We start from the raw sequence: 15,010 nt of genomic DNA on the forward strand, positions 1-15,010 counted from the left end.
TGTGCTTTAACCCACTGCGCCACCAGGGAGGGCCCTAGCTGTAAAATTTGTTACTCTAACTAGAACTAGACTTTCCTTACTGTTTTCTCATTATTTTTTCTTCTTTTAAAATTTCCTTACATCATTTTTCATTTTTATAGATATGACTTCTCCCCTCTGGGGTAGTCCTGGTAAATATCCCACCAAATCCCCCGTGAGCCATCACCATGGTCACTTGGGCATTTCCCATCCATTCTGATCCCTTCCCCCCCTCTCCCCCCCCTGCTTTAAGCCTCAGATCTATAGTTGCATACACAGACTTTCCTTACTTGGAACCCTTAATTTATGCTTCTGAACTTCCCTCTCATAATAAGTGCTCCCTCTGGAGACCAAGTTCACAATCATGGTGAATGCTGCTTTTAAAACCTATGTGACTTTATTCCCTCCAACTGGAGAGCTTTCAGTTAGTGCTACCTTTTTCTGTCTCTTCATTCTCCCCACTCAGGAAAAGTAAAATGACTTGGTATATTCTGCAAATGTTGATAGAATCATCTGGACAAGGAGTAGGGTGAGGCAAAGGCAACATCTCCACAAGTTGGGGACGCGGGGGTGGGGAGAAGGGGCAGTCAAAGTCAACAAGGCTGAGGCTGAAATATCGTTTTTTAATTTTCATTTCCTTCTCATGGAATTTTGAACTAATGTTTTGTTTTGTTTTAAATATTAATCTTGACCACCGAATTTTTGGGGCACCTGTTAAATTCTGAGGTTGAGTGCTTCATCACCTCACCCTAATTCTAGCCCTGCTACCCATGTGCCCCTAGGAACAGGGTCCCTCCCTATGCTGGAGAGGGACAGAAGGGTGGCATTTCTACACTGCAGGGACTGGGTGCATAAGGGTGCCCCTCAAACACAGTTCTGTCCCTCAAACAAGTTTTCATCTGTATGTTATCAATAAATATAAACAAAATTCTACAACTGTAGAGCTAGCAATTAAAATTCATGTACAACCTTGCCTATACTAATTGAGCCACACCCTCTCTTAACCTTATTTCTCAGATCATAAGAAGAGAGGTGAAGTAAGTAGGGACAATATTCCAAATTTGCTAAAAATACAACAGATCCAAAATGACTCTCACTTATGCTAAGTCCCATGTCAGCAAACCAAGATTTAATATATAACCTTAGAAATGTAAACTTTAATAAGGCAAGCTGGAATTTCTGGGTCAGCACTCTTGAAGCAATCTGCCTGATAGACCCTTTCTTTCCCCTCAAGGATGGTGAATTTGCCTCTAACTATTCCTCTTTTCTCACCTCATTCCTATCTATAAAAGCCTTCTGTTTTGTACAGCTCTTCCAAGCTCCGTTTTACTTGCTAGATGTGATACCAGTCAATTCATGGATCATTCAAACAAGTCAATTAGATCTTTGAGACTTTTTCTGGTTAATTTTTCTTTAAAGAGTCAATGATCAGTCCTAATATATGCTGGCCCCAGTACTGGAGGCCAGAGCTCTGGTGAGTCAGACAGGCACTTACCTAGAGCTGCTGGGGCATGGTGTGGTCTAAGACATGACTCAGAAAAGGCTGGAGCCATTATGACAACTCAAGAAAGTACGTGGGGCTTTGGGCAGTATTTTTTCACATATTATGACAGGAGAAAGTCTTTATTTTAACAACCAGCTCAGCCACCCTAAGGCAGTCTTGAAAGGGAGTATTTGGGGGCCCTCTCAAAACTAAAAATGCTACACTCAGTAACACACTATGGTAAGTAAACAAGGAATCGTTTGCAGGAGCAAAACACAAGCATCAATAAATGGGTCTTCTGTCATAGCCACAGAGGCTGTGTCTTTGGTTTGAGGCACAGGCCAAATATTATACATGTGGTGGTTTGCAGTATGCACCTTGCCATCCAACTCATTCTTGCCATTGGGATGTTGGCTTTAAATAGCACATAATATCCAAGAGGCTTTAAGCCTAAGACTGTACATTCTTTTGACCCAGGCAGAAAACTTTAGTTCATGGTGACTCTGATGACGCCCTAGATAAGTGGTCATTTTCACGGAAGCAATATTGCACAAGTCTATAACGTCAGGAAAATAGGCTTGGACTACACAACTAATTCCAAGCCACTGAGGTCTTGTCACCAGGACAAGCTTGTAGCAGGCTGATGTCAGGTGAAGGCAGCATAGCTCAACCTTAAACTATCCCTGGCATGTGTATGCAGGCATCAGAGGCTTCACCTGACACCAGCAAGAGAGCAGGGACAGGGTAGGCAGGCAGACAGCAATAAGGCCCACCTGCAACCACAGAGAAGTCTGTGCATGCCCTGTACATACTGACAGTCAAAGCAATAGAATTTTTAAGTGCCAAAGCAGAGGATTTCTGTAAATACTAGTATGATTCTAAATTAAATTGCTCATAACAGATCTGGTAGGCAGTACTAGAGGAGCTGTCCCAAATTCTATTCTGTACTGGAGCACAGGGAGGAAAAGGTGGGTGAGGCAAGGAAATGCATGTAGCTTTTCTAAAGGCACAAGAGTCAAAACACCTCCTGTCATGCACATGCACACCAATACAAAAAAGTGTTTCCAATTAACACCCAGTGGGGTAATTAAGCATTATCCATCCCCAGGAGGGGAGGACATAAATAAACCTACCCCCAGGAGGCAGGCTTCTCACACTGAGTTCCAGAGCAGGAGGCAGTAGAAGTAGCTCTTAGGCCACAAAACTGAAAAGTGCCTCATCAGAGTAGGCATATTACCAGCCAGGGCCCCCTGGTGCCATACCATGGTCTGGCAAACACACAAAACAGTTCTTGAAACCATATTCTCACAACATTTGTTTTATCTACTCTATCTGAGGGCTAAGGAACTGTCCTGTTTTCATGTGTGGTCTTCTGGGGAGAAGAGAGTGCCATGCTCACTGCGTTCTCCAGGCACACAACCCACGAGGCTCTGCAGTAACCACCACACCCCTCTTGTGCAGGCAAGCAGGCTGTGACTGCTGAAGGAATCACAACCCTACCATGATTTCAGGAACACATTGGCCTTACATGACCGAAGTACAAGACTGGCTAGCATAATCGCTGGAATGTAATTCTGGCCTTTTGTTTTAAGATTTATTTCTTTATGCATACAGAACTTGGGTACAGGCCAGAGGTGCAGGCGTGGTGAGAGGACTCACCAGAGACTGAGTGGGGAGCAGAACAGGCAGACTGATGAAGTACACTGTTGAGGGGAATAGTGGGCTGGTCAGGATAGGCCTGCCATGCCATATGGGTGACCTCCCTGGCCAAGGATCAAAGTTGTGCTGCAGTGGCTGTGATAGCTTCATAATGCTGTACTTTAACACACTGTGCCACGAGGGAGGGCCCAATTCTGGCCTTTTAACCCAATCTCCACAACATCAGCTCCAGAGGGCAGGCCTTTCTGTTGTTCTGTTGTATTAACCAAAATATTCCCAGAACTCAGAGTAATATATATTTTCCTAAATATGTCCCAATAGACCCCACATAAGTTGAAAATATTCTAAATTTAAAAATGCATTTAATAAACCTAAGCCATGGAACAACACAGCTTAGCTTGACCTACATGCTGAGAATATACGTGCTCAGGACATTTACCTTCACCTATACTTGGGCATAGTCATCCTACACAAAGCCTATTTTATAATGAAGCACTGAATGTGTTAGATGTAGCTGTAGCATGATGGGATGTACAAACACAAAACACAACATCCCCAAGATGCTAGTGACACTCCCAATACCTGGTGGAATATTGAGTGTGGTTAACTCTTGTGAGCACGTGGTCGACTGAGAGCTGCAGCTTAATGCTGCTGCCCAGCACCACAGTTTCACCTGGCTGAGGGTCAAAATTCAAAATCCAAAGTACAGTTTCCACTGATTCTGACTTGGATTTTTAACACCTTTGGATTTTGGACTTGAACTTGCAAGTTAAAATTGTATGTGACTATAAAAATTGTTTCCCCCTGAAAACATGACAGTGGTGGACATTTTATACTCAAATTCAAGCATCTCCATATGCTGCTGGTGCCTTCACTATGTCTTGGATCTTACTGTACACCTCTAATTAAAAAGCTATGTAGGACAACGTGGCTGTGCATCATTTCAGATAGGAAGCAGAAATGTAAATTAAGCCTGGAGCGCAGACTGACTTTGCAGTGGATTTAATTAACGCACCAGTCAGTGTTCAAAAATCTCTACTGCCCACCAAAGGTGCTGGAGAAATATCCAGAGAGCAATGATTTCACTGGAGGAACCTCTTGAAGGTCTGAGTAAGGCACTGGTTACCCATTAGCTACAATGTAGGTACAAGTACATTAAGAGTGTTGGAGTTAAATGTTTCTTCCCCATGTTTCAAGTTTCCTTTTAAGTGGGAGTTCAATTAGTTTCAGTTAGAAAATCACACCCAAACAGTATCTAATAATAATGTATCTCTTACATTCAAGATAACTGTTCCTGTGTTATTTTCTTCCTTAAATCTTCCTCAAATTTGCTTTTTCTACTAAGTCTTCACATGTTTATCTAATACATCATTGGCAAATTATTCTATAAAGGGTCAATCAGTTAACTACATGAGGCTGTATGTTTCATGTGGTATCTGGTGCATTTAGTCCACCACACAAAACACCATAGGCCATGTGCCTGTGAATGAGCCAGGTCAAGTCCCAACTAAGCAATTTACAAAATCACTCAGCTGGGCAGATTTTGGCCCTCAAGACAAGTATGATGACCCTGAACCTGTCTATTTTCTAGTGCATCCAGAAGACTAGCTGTCATCTGTCTCTACGGTCAATAAAAAATACATGATGTATACCTTTTGATTTTTTTTGTCTTAACTTGAGATTAGCTAGCATGAAGTTAATACAAGGACACTATAGTCTCAATTTCCTGGATACAGTCAATTAAGATTTATCCTCATAAAAATAACCACTCCCAAAATCAAGAACCATAGGATCCCACGTTTCCTAGTGACAAACAAAAAATAACACCAAAAATTGTGGGTTTTTGAAGATGAAAAAGGTTCTCACAAATCTTCCCTATTAATTTTTAGGTATTATCACATGATTAATGTGCATATATTATAAGTGAAGTTATTTTTATGCTAGCACAAGTTTACTCTTGTGAAAAATAAAAAACCACAACTCCATCAAAAAATGGGCAAAGAATTAAAAAGACACTTCTCCAAAGAGGAAATGCAGACAGACAACAGGTATATGAAAAAATGTTCAACATCACTTGTAATAAGGGAAATGCAAATTAAAACCACAATGAGATATCATCTCACAAGAGTGAGAATGGCACATACTAAAACAACCAGCAACAACAAATGTTGGTGAGGATGTAGAAAGGAGCTCTCTTACACTGCTGGTGGGAATGCAAACTGGTACAACCACTATGGAAAGCTGTTTGGAGGTGTCTCAAACTGCTAAAAATGGAGCTTCCTATTATACAACAATTCCACTCCTAGATATCTACCCAAAGAACACAAAAACATTGACTCAAAAGGACACCTGTGCCCCAATGTTTATCGATGCTCTATTTACAATAGGGAAGGCATAAAAAATCAACCCAAATGCCCCAAAACAGATGACTGGATTAAAAAGATGTAGATGTGCATATACACAGTGGAATATTACTCAGCAACAAAGAAGGTAAGTTCATGCCTTTTGCAGCAACATGAATGGAGCTGGAAGGGATCACGCTTAGTGCAATCAGCCAGAAAGAAAAGGAAAAACACTGGATGGTTTCATTTATAACAGGAGCTTAGGAATCGGGGGTGGGAGAAATTGTAATAAAGCAAAAATGAAAAACAATGAACAACTATAAACCAGAGACATTTTACAGGGATGGAGAGGGGAGTAGGATCAAAACTGGGATGGAAGAGTGCACATAACTATGGTGATGGCACACGGGTGAATTGGTGGTGGGAAGTCCATGGGAATTACAACTGAGATGAAAAAATGCACAAAATGAAGAACGGTGTAAAAAATGACTTTTTTAAAAAAAGAAGTCAAACCAAATTGTGAGTTTGTACTTAATTTTAAGAATAGCTGGCAGGGACAATTTATTGAACTTCAGTCATCAAGTTCAAGTTTAGTATAGATGTCAAAGAGCATAAAACTGAAAGCCCATTCTATTAGCAAAAATAAATCTTATCCATATTGGTGCAATTTTAAGCACAAGACCCAGAACTTGATAACTGGTAATTAGATGCATGTGGTAATCTGGACAAATACACAAGTACCCATCATCCTTAATGAGACACTGACGAACTGGAAAATAAAATCAGTCTCATCTACCTCAAAGGCCACAAGCCAGTGCTCTCCTCTAAATGCTTTTCATGAATTTTCATACAACCCAAATACAGTTGCTCTGGGTTGCTCATTTTACAAATGTGGAAACTAAGCACACAGTTAAGTGATTTGCCCCAGTTGCATAGGTAGGCTATGTCAAAGTGATGCTTTCTGGCTCTATGCTTATCTTTTAACTGCTATGTGCTAAATAATCCCAGCAGACTAGATATCACAAAAACAGATTTTATTCATACCAGAAAGCTAAAAAACAATAAAAATTCTTTTCAAATTTCTGAGAGATGAAATATTTTAAAAGTGGAATTCCAAATGTACCAAGCTATGAATCAAATGTGTGTGCATAGGGGATTTTTAGGCAGGCAAAAACCTCAAACTTTCTTCTCTGACATGCTTCCGCAGCAAGCTACTAGAGAATGAACATCACCAAAATAAGGAAGTAAGCCAAGTAGGAGTGTCATCAAGGAAACAGGGAATCCAGGAAGGAAAAGGAAATGCCCTGGAGAAGCCAAGGTGACCACTATGCTCTCCTCTTGGGAACAAGCAGCCCATATGGCCCAGTCAGGCCCAATAATGATTCTCGAGGGAAAACACAGAGCTAGTAAGTATTGGAAATTTTTAACCAACTGAAAAATTGAAATGAGAGCAACGTGTGCATACTTTTGGAGAATGCCAGCTATTTCTGCCAGGCATTCAAAGAGGAAAAAAAGTAAATGGAATGAAACAAATTGTTGCACAAGAAAGAAAACACTATCTTAACACACCACTGGGGGCAGTAGAGATCATATTTACACGGTCCTATTAACAGCAACATTGACCATGGAGATGGGAAGTAACTAAGTATCAAAAATCTATATAGGAAGCTAATGTTAATTTAAAAGAGATGTCAGAAAGCAAGCACATATGTATTATTTAAATAAACAAGGACAAACAGTGGAGATGAAAGTGGTGTCCTCTGAGAATGAAGAGTGTGGGTTGTGCTTTTATATAACCCCTTTAGTACTAAATCTTCAACTCCCAGCCTAGGATAAAACCCAAAGAATCATATTAAATGATTAGTCTGAACCATCACCATCTATCCTGTTTTCTTAGTCCATAGGAATTATCTCGCCAAAAAAGCCTCCTCTTCTTGTTCCTCTGTAAACCTTAATCAACTTAGCTCTTATTCAGCTGAGTCTTGGGAAAAGCCACTACCAAAAGGGTCCATGAAGAAACTAGTAAGCTTGAGCTTCAAGTGACCCTTTCCTAAACCTAAAACAAGAGAGTTATTTAGCTGCTGCTCCATACTCCGAAGCATGCCTGGCTACTAAAACCTGCTGATTTTAAGCCAGGATTCACATTTGTTGCTAACTCTTACCACTTTGGGGATTCATATGAACCATCAAGGCCAAATGTCAAATTCTGCTTTAGTTATTTATCAAAGTTAAGAGGCTATATTGTGCAACATATCCTAATATCAGAGACTTTAAAATGAAAACATGTGTTAAAAATGGTGAAATACAGTTAATTTACTAAAAATAAAACTCAACACTTCAAAGCCCACTGACTTGCTGGATTAGAAGAGAGAGCAAGAGATGATCTATAGAATTTTAACTCTAATCTGACATTTAAATCCTCAGACTACAATCAAAGTTTTTCCCATTCCAGGGAAAGTATCAAAGTTCCAGGCAGTTCCTATTTCCCCTGTCTAGACACTTACTGTCCAAATTTATAAAGCAAACTATAGTATGTGGGATTAAAAGCCTAGGCACAGATGGAAAAACTCAAGTAAGTGGCAAAAGACAAGTGTTCGTCTCATGCAGAACCACCACCAGCTGAATGGTGTTCCAGAAGATCTCAATTATATCTGCCACACTCAAGTCATGTGTTACTCTACTCCGAAAAGAACAAGAATGGCTAGGTGTTCACATGGAATGCTGTTTTCATGTATTTCAGAATCTCAAACTATTAAACAAGCTGAAACAGGAAAGCAGAGAGAAAGAGACCCACCCACCAGCTGTCAGGGATCAAGGCTCCACCTTTTACACGTCACTGGTGTGCATGATCTCAACATGTGATCCAAAACTGCACTGCATTTCACTAAACAGGCTCAAAGAGTGAAGAGGCTACATGTATGAGAGCTACTTCCAAATTACACTACACTGATGTAGTAACTGGCCACAGCCCAATCACATGGTGCCTGAGAAGGGGTGGGAAAGTGACACCAGCACAGACTACTGCGCCAAGGTGAAAATCCTATTCCCATGCCAGAGGGGGAAATGGGCAATGAGGAATCCACAGCTGCCTCTGCCACACTTACCACTGACTGCCCAGGCACTAAGAAGACACTAGGTTTGTGCTTACATGCCCCACGGCTGATTATTTATATTTGAACAGTACTTTCCCAGAAACCAGGATGCCTTAAACTCAAGATCCATTCTGAAGGCATCTTGCTAAATTGAGGGAAGATCTCCGACAGCGATGTCCCCTTCACAGCTATACAGACATCACAATATGACTACCACGATGGTCAGTCTAGACACTTAGGAAAGCTGAGCCATTCTAAGAGAAAAAATAGTTTCTTCTTATAAAATTGGTCTATCAGGCCCTCCCTGGTGGTACAATGGGTTAGGACGCAGCACTGCAAGTGAGCCACAACCACTTCAGTGTGAGTTCGATCCCCAGCCCCGGAGGTGACACCCACATGGCATAATAGATCTCTCTTGACCCAACTGCTGTTCCCCTCAGCAATGTACTTCATCGATTTGTCTGTTCTGCTCCCCATTCTGTCTCTGGTGAATCTTCTCACCTCTGATGCATCTGGCCTATAGCCCAGTTCTTGTATGCACAAATAAAGCATATCTTTTTTTTTTTTAAAGGTCTATCAAACTTATTTTCAGTCGGCTTTGTTTTTCAATAAAGAAATCTCTTGTAATAGCTCACTCTTAACTTTTTCTTTTTAAGATTTATTTACTTATGCATACAGAACTGGGGTACAAGCCAGAGGTGCAGTGGTGGTGAGAGGATTCACTAGATAAAGAGTGGGGAGCAGAACAGGCAGATCAATAAAGCACACTGCTGAGGGGAGCAGCAGGCTGGTCAGGAGAGATCTTCCATGCCATGTGGTCACCTCTGGGGCAGGTGGGGATCGAACTCGTGCGGAAGTGGTTTTATTTTCTTAGTGCTGTGCTTTAACCCGCTGCGCCACCAGGGAGGGCCCTCACTTTGAACTCTTTTAGTGTGATTAATGGAAATAGTTCTTTTGGATCTTGGACAAAAATTTGTATTCAATCAAAAATACTCTAAAAAATCACAAAGTGTATAAAACTAGGGATACCTTGAAACGTGTTTGATGATTACCATGTGCCTGGAACAGTTAAGTTCTGGGGCTGCTATGGACTGGCCAGAAGCACTTCAGTAGATGTGACACATAAGGAGGTGAGCAATGAATGGACAACAGCAGAGACCATGTATGTCCGCTGGAGGAGTAATAGGGGCATGTCTAATGTAAGTGAAAAGAGAGGTGATGCAGCCAGAAGGCAGCCCACTGGCTTGGCAATGTGAAAGAGACTTGGGACGACTGCAAATACAGAGAGGCTCCAAGGGGCCTGTGGTGGGGAGAAGGGCAGCAGACAGTAAGCACATGAGCTGAGATTCTATTCTGGGAACGTTGTTCATCTGCCAAAGCTGCTGAAGATGGATAGTAATACTCTTGTTTGGCTGAAGTGTGGAAGATGTCCTGGATAGGAAAGACTGACAGCAAGAAATTGTTGGGCTGGATCTGAACTAACAGACTGCTGTTGAGAGCAAAAAAAGCTCAAAGCTAAATGAAGCTTAAAAGGCTCACTGACTTATCTATTGGGCCATGAAAAGCTTGGAATACAGTAAGTGCCCTACACATGCCTTTTGTATTGCTTGAATGGACTACTTTAATGAAATTAATAATTTAAGGAGGAAGCTTTCCCATAGTATCAGAAAAACAAGAATCATATACTAGATGGACACAAAAAGGTTTAAGCTCCTTGTATAAATAGTTTAATAATATTCTTTTTTCTTTAAGTAAACTAATGTAAACTAATCTGTTTAGGAGACTAATTCTGGAAATATACTAGTTTTTGTTTTGTTTTGTCACTTTCCCTATCTTCTCTCCCCATCTACTCTCAAAACTACATAAGGTTTGTACTTAAAATATCTTTAAGACTTTAAGTTTCATTACTTAGAATATTTTATAGTAATAATCAAGTACTCCCAAGTATCCTACAAGCTTTTCACTTTCAAAATAACTCCAGTCAGTTACAAGACTATCAGTGGGTAACAGAAAAGATGACAAACTGAAGTATTAAAAATGGATACAAAGCACAATAGAAAAATAATGGACATATGCAAAGATAATAACCATTTCCACTGAAAGGGTTAAGCAAGTAATACATGCCTTAAGCTTCATTGGTAAATAAAGCTTTTATTTTTAGTCTATTATTACAATTTCAATGAATACTGACATCAGTATTCATTAAACCTCTTTTAACACTGAATCACATTAACTACTGTGGTTAATAACACAGTACAACCTTAAGCAATTCACACCATGCAATTAAAAATCACTGTGGCAGGGCATTCCTTGGTGGTGCAACAGGTTAAAGCACAGTACTATGAAGCTCTCCGCAGCCACTGCAGCGCAAGTTCGATCCCTGGCCAGGGTTTTGATCCATATGGTACAGCAGACCACTCCTATCTCACCCATGGCTCCCCTCCACAGTATATTTTGTCAGTCTGCCTGTTCTGCTCCCCACTCTGTCTCTGGTGACTCCTCTCACTATTTCTGCACCTCTGGCCTGTACCCCAGTTTTGTACGCATCAATAAATAAATCTTTCAAAAAAAAATCACTGTGGCAAGGGACAGAAAGAGGCCCTTGCTGATGACGAGGTCACCACCACTAGCAGATGACTCCTACTCAAGCCTGCTAAATAATCAATAGAGTTAACTGATCTGCTGAGGTTAGAGAATTGTTTCGTGGGCTTTATTAACACATTTTATCTTTATTCTAAGCTTTCCTGGCTTAAATATTTCCTAAAACCTCAAAACCAGCATGTGTAAGATCCCACACATCCACAAACTTAAAACTGAATTTCTGAGGGCCCTCTCTGGTGGCGCAGTGGGTTAAAGCACAGTACTAAGAAACTAAAGCCACTTTTGCAAGAGTTCGATCCCCACCTGCCTGGGAAGAGATCCACATGGCACGGCAGACTTCTCCTGACCTGCCCGCTGCTCCCCTCAGCAGTATACTTCATCAATGTGTCTATTCTGCTCCCCACTCTGTCTCTGGTGAGACCTCTCACTGCCTCTGTACCTCTGGCTTGTACCCCAGCTCTGTACGCATAAAAAAAAACCTTGAATTCCTGAAAGCTTTGTCGGCAATTTTACTTAGGCAAACAATTTCAACATTTTCCTTTTATTAAAAAAATGTTTGTGGGTATCCTATATTATTTAAACATGTTAAACAGCATAAGTAACAAAGTATCCTCCCAATCCTAATGTCTTGCTGCTAAAATACTGTGAAAACCAACTGCCAGGTTAAACATGTTTGGAGCATCTTAAACCATAAATATTCAAGTAGCTCTAGTTTTCTTCCGCCCCTCCTTCCTTCTCTGCCTCAATCACTGTGTCTAGCTGTCCCTCTCTCTTTTCTGTGTCTCTCAAAGCTGCAACCAGAATCACAATGCAAAGTTGATCAAACAAGCAAGAACCTAGACACTTAAGATTTCTATATAATAAGCCAGATATATAATAAACTAAAGTATATATGGAGTAACATCTTACCATATATACTGCACGCCATTTTATAGTATATCCAAAAATTAACTAAGTCAGTTATAATACATAAAACTTTCACATGTTGCCCAATTAGTTTTGTATTTTGATAACTTAAACCCAAATCACAGCACATTTGACTCTTTTCCTCTCCAACAAGTAGGTAAGAGTATTACATCTATTCATAATCTTTTCATTTTCACAAATTCTAGAATTCACTTTCAAAAGTTCTAAGAGAGGTACAGTAATATGATAAATATAATAGGAGGTGAGGAGATAAATATGGAAGATTTTAAAAAGGACTAAGTTACCTTATTTTTTTTTAAATGTCACATCTAAAACTAAGCCAAAGCTAGTGTTTTTAACACTCCACATCAACTATATCAAGGTAACTTACCTATATTTCTCATGTCATTCTCAACAGCTGTACAATTAAAAGATGTCTTATTCAAATTATTTGCCCCCCACAGTATCACTTTTGGGTGTACCTAAGAACCTGAACTTTCATACCACCACGCAGAACTACAAGGAGGTGAATGGAAATTCAACCTCCAAGCCATACAATGAATGCTCTCAGGAGACCATGGTTATTCAAAGACCAGCTCAATCTTGCAGCAGTAATATGGCTGAGTGTAATAGCTCCCCCCCCCACCCTCAACTAAAGAATTTTCCTTGAACTCTGCCAAGAAAACATCACAGATTTCTCTGAGGCTTATAAGTAGAAAACTCATACACAGATGTTTCTTGGTTATACTATAGATCACTTACAGTAAAACTCAAAAGTAAAATGAAGAATTCTGTAAGGTAAGCAACTTACTGGTCTATGCTGGTCATCTCTGAAAACAGGAGGGACTTTTGCTTGTCAGATTAAATCAGTATTCATTGTTGCTGGGTGACTGCTTCTGGCTTAAAAAAACCAGAATATTCTAAACATTTGGATAATCAAAAGATTTAAGGAAATATGTTAAGCAGGCACCTACATCATAGTAGGAACAAATTCAGATTTATCTTCTAAATCTATAATTTTATCTTATATTTCCTATATTAATTTCTTTATGTTAGTAAATGATTAGAAGTTTTGCATTCTTTAAACTCTGGAAGTTATGGGTACTCAGAAATCCTTAACAGATATTATGCATAAAGCAAAGTTCTAGAAAAATAGGTACCATATCATTAATACTGGTTTTTCTCTACTCTCTTAGGTGGGAGAGGTGGGGAAAAGGGCTCTTTCACATTATTAATTTGCATCACACATTTTCACTATTATTTAAACATTCATAATTACTCTTACAATCATATACAAAAAGCAAAATAGTAAACATATTTATGCCCAAGGGAATACAACATATTCTTTATGGTTATACTTTTTGATCAATATTTCTTTAATAGAAACTGAAACTAAAAGATTTAGAAATCATTTCCTCAGAGTCTTGGGTCAACAAATCTGTTCTTTTTAACATGAATGACTAGTATTACCTAAGCTGTTACTTTACAAAATACTCCATATCACCTGTAAATAAGTGTCTCTCAAATTCCAACAAGTTGTCTTATTTAGGCACCTGAAATACAGACCAAAAATGCAGGCAGACAGACCATACATATGTGAAGCCAAACATCAAATGAACTTCTTTTGAAATAAAACACTTCTTACTCATAAAGATAATTTGACTATTCTCCTATAAAAGGGGCCCATTCATGGGAGAGGGCTGAGCAACACAGATGACTGATTCATATTTCAGTGCTTCGAAGACATAAATTCACTTAATATACCCTACTTTATTCCATCTATGAGACAACTGTAGTTTGGAGGGGAAAAAGTTATAATTTCTAGTACTGCCTCTTTTAGAACACTGGGAGTCATTATTTGCACCTAATTTTCTGGGGAAACCTCAGGGACACCATTCATATTGCATGCTGCCTCCTGCATTCCACAATGCATTAGCCCTGATGACTTCCAAGTCCATAAACTATTTAGAGACAGAACCAGGATTGGAAACTCTCATCATTGGCCCCTTTTTGGTTCACCACCATCTTGTCTCATCAAAGTATTGAGGAAAAGGAAAGCAACTTCAACAGTGAGTTTTAAAAAACAAACCAAATTTCCATCCTCTTTAACATTACAAACTTAGCCCATGTGAGTGAAATGGCATAAGTACACAGATTAAACCTGCACTCAGAAGAGCAAACAGGAAAACAGCAGGACAGTGGGGGGGGGGGGTAGTCTGCAGAAATTATAAACAAACCTACAGAACAAAATAACGTTCTTAAAGTTCCACACCAGTGTAATGTGCTAAATAGTCTGTGTCTCAAGGCTACAAGTGAAACAGAAGTATTTCACTTGTATTATATAAATCTGAATCCCTATTGTTCTCAACACCCCAATGACTACACCACAAAGGAAATAAAGGGAGTGATAATTACTACTGTCATGCACATCTGCCAAAATAAAATTATCTGCTCCACTTGTACTGATGTCATACTAAGGAAGCACTTATGGCTACAATTACTGATGCCAATTAAGATAAAAGCCAGTACATTCAGTACTCCACAGGGTCTCTAAACAGATTAAAATTTGTTTCAATTTTAATCTCTCTACAAAGAGAAACTAGGCCCATAAATAAACACCCTATGTTCAACCGTTTTCGTAACCTAGTATCACTCAATGTTAAAGAAGATCTAGACACTAAGTAAAAACACTTCCAATCATTACTGAATAACCAGAGTAGCTCTTCCAGTTTCTCAAACTATATAACCACCTGTGATCCATCAAAAAGAAACAATAAAAAGGTATATGTAATGGTCTTTGAAAAAGTAGTGGCTATACCAAAAGATTATATAATCAGACTACCTAATTCATTTTAAAAAATTAGATTAGGCCCTCCATGGTGGTGCAGTGGGTTAAAGCACATCACTAA

General features: G+C 39.5%; 1 protein-coding gene across 2 annotated transcripts in view; it reads right to left on the reverse strand.

The window, feature by feature from the left end:
• Positions 1-15,010, reverse strand: part of MTUS1 (microtubule associated tumor suppressor 1) — a 137,702-nt gene that overhangs the window by 101,895 nt on the left and 20,797 nt on the right. The window lies entirely within an intron of this gene.

This window comes from Condylura cristata, unplaced genomic scaffold (genome assembly GCF_000260355.1).
Source record: "Condylura cristata isolate star-nosed mole 26May11 unplaced genomic scaffold, ConCri1.0 scaffold00014, whole genome shotgun sequence".
In the NCBI taxonomy this organism is placed as follows: Eukaryota; Metazoa; Chordata; class Mammalia; order Eulipotyphla; family Talpidae; genus Condylura; species Condylura cristata.